Consider the following 2,897-nt stretch of genomic DNA (forward strand, 5'->3'; position numbering starts at 1 on the left):
CATTTCGGTGGTAGACCATGGAATTTTCCACAAGACTCAGCATCGTCTCACAAAGCTCGAGTGGACCAAAAATGGCTAAAAAACAACGTTCCGAACTTCATAATGTCCACACAATGACTCTAAAATTCACCAAACGCGAATCCGATGGATTATTCTCTTTGTGCCATTTTGAAGAGCAAAGTCCGAACTAAAAGACTCACCAATCTCGAGTCGCTGAAAAAAGCCATTGTCCGCGAGTGGGCCAAAATACCTGCATATCACATTCGGACAGCTTGCGATTCATTTCTGGATCGTCTCAAGGCAATAGTCAAGGTAAAAGGTGGTCATGTCGAGCAAAAGTAAATTTCTTCTTAATTTTGTATTATTTTCATACATTTTTTACTTTGAATAAAAGTAATTTTCCGAACTAAATTTATGGTCTTCTTAATTGGTTACACTCCGAGTGTCGGACCCTCTAACTTGTCTTCGACAGCACATTCAAAGGGTTTAGAGATAGCACAAATAATTTAGAAATTGGTCTGTAATACGCCATATCGCTCTTACTGCCGCACTTTTGTAAATTGGAGTAACTGAAGTCAGCTTCCAAACATCTATAAATATTCCTTCAGCCAAGGATTTATTAAAAATTAGTTTAAGAGGTTGCAGAGTTTTTAATCTTTAACATCCCTCAATGGCATCATCATCTGAAAGAACAAGTGAACCGAAGACAACTGTAGAATTGTAGAAGACAGTTGCCTCGAGAAATGTTGGCGAATGGCTGCCAAATGCTCTTCCTGAATATCTTCATGAGACACGAAGTTAGATGAAAATAAATCGGCGAATAAGTTCGGTGCATCACTGACAGAGGAAGCAGGAACGTCCTTATAGGGAACAGTATTAGGTATGCAAGACGCCTTCTTAAAGGATTTAATGTATCGCCAAAAATTCTTCATATTACTTTTTATGTTACGCTCAAATTTGTGAATGTATTTTTTACACAAATACTGATTTAAATTACGAAATTTATTTCACTTATTTTCACTATGTATACTGACTGCTTGAACAAACTACCTTGCCGTGAAATATGCATGAAATGTCACGCATACTTCATGGTGAGGCAACTTGTATGAATATTAACAGCTATTTCATGTGAAAAGTGAACCTAGTAATATGCCTTATTAAAATGAGCATGCCATTTAAATTGAACGAAAACTGGCAGTTCGTTTGCGAGTGAAGTGCCTGGGCTCAAGTACTCCGCAGATATGGAATTTTGCTTCAAATCTTTTTGGCTCCCACAAGGACTCAGAAGTAAAAGCATTAAAAGACTCCATATTTAACATTAGTGAGATATCTTTCAACTTTTTTACCTAATGAGCGTCGAGGCGTACAGTCTCCTCAGCAATGATGCGGGGAAACCTGTGACCTGGCAGAATAAAACACCGCAAGACGAAATACAAATGTACTCGGAGTGCATGTAGATAATACGGAAGCAAATTTGTTCCGATGTGAATCATATAATTCGGAGTATTGAACGAAAAAAAAAAATAATTTTTTAATAAAGCAACTTGGAAGTCTCTCACTGAATTTCACTGAATCATATACCAAGTACGCCGCAGGTATTGTAGCAAATGCTATTGCCATCTATTTTATATCAAAATTATTTTAGATAATAAAAAAATAACAAAAAATCACTCGAAATTGGTTTATTTCTGTACTTTGCGCCAGCTGATATTAAAACAACAAATGCGTTGATTTCACGAATTGCCTCGTATTCGTAGCTGTGGTAGCATAGAATTGGGGTTCAGTGATGGACGACTTATTATTATCTCTCGAAATTCTTATCGCACACTTTTTGTACAAATTTGTTTTATTCCCCTTGTTGTTGTATTTTTCTTTAGTTTTTCTATTTACAAATGCTAATATTTTTGGATATTTTTCTGGATTTTGTTTTTGCAGTTCATTATGTACGATGCACTGTAGCTTATATGTACGCACACTTTTACTTTGACACAAATAACACATCCCTATTAAGGCCATCACCACGTAATCAGCCTCGGTGGCGCAGTAGGCAGCGCGTAAGTCTCATAATCTTAAGGTCGTGAGTTCGAGCCTCACCCGGGGCAGTTAATTTTTTTTTGTTTTTGGCTTTTAATTTCACTTTAATTTCTAAATATGTTTACAATAATTTTTTAGTTTCTAAATTATATTTTATTTTATATTTAAATGTATCCAGCTAGCGAGTTTTGTCAAACTATTCGAACGGCGAGCAAATGCAGCTCTTCGTTCCGCCATGCGCAGATGCTTTAAAAATATAGTTTTACGTTTTCTTTTATTCTTTTAATTTTTTTATTATATATTATTTCCATTTTTACCGTTTGAAATTTTTGAATTACGTAATAAAATACTTGTGTACTTCGAAAAATTATGCGGAATTAGAGTTTTTAACGCATAAAGAGGAATCTATGAATCAATGGCTAAATTTTCACCTTTAAGGAGGTAAGAAAATTAATTACATAACATTTTTAATTTTTTCATGAGGGCCTATAGTCCAGTCAAAAGAGACAAAAAAAATAGCCAACTAAGTAATTTTAGGAGTATGCGAGTTTATGGTTTTATTAAGTAAAACCCATCACTGTGAACTTAAATTTGAGTTTTCGGGGTCGGGGGTTGTGTCCCGCGGCCGCCATCTTGGAAATAAGGGTGCAACTGGTTTTTGCGATTATCTCGTGAATTTCGAAAGTTACGAAAATTTTGTAAACTACTTTTTTGTATATAATAATAGTATCTACAACTTTCATTCAAAACTTTTTATTGTAAAATTAATAATAAAAAAGTTATAAACAAAATTACGCGAAAAATTAAGGGATTTTTTTTTAAAGCGTAATAACTTTTTTTTATTGATTTTATGGAAAATATAC

At 34.3% G+C, this 2,897-nt stretch overlaps 1 non-coding gene across 1 annotated transcript; it reads left to right on the forward strand.

The window, feature by feature from the left end:
• The first annotated feature begins 2,029 nt into the window (after positions 1-2,029).
• Positions 2,030-2,102, forward strand: Trnam-cau (transfer RNA methionine (anticodon CAU)). The gene has a single exon. It is a non-coding gene; the product is annotated as a tRNA-Met (tRNA).
• The last annotated feature ends 795 nt before the right edge of the window (positions 2,103-2,897 follow it).

This window comes from Anastrepha ludens, chromosome 3, assembly GCF_028408465.1.
Source record: "Anastrepha ludens isolate Willacy chromosome 3, idAnaLude1.1, whole genome shotgun sequence".
Lineage (NCBI taxonomy): Eukaryota > Metazoa > Arthropoda > Insecta > Diptera > Tephritidae > Anastrepha > Anastrepha ludens.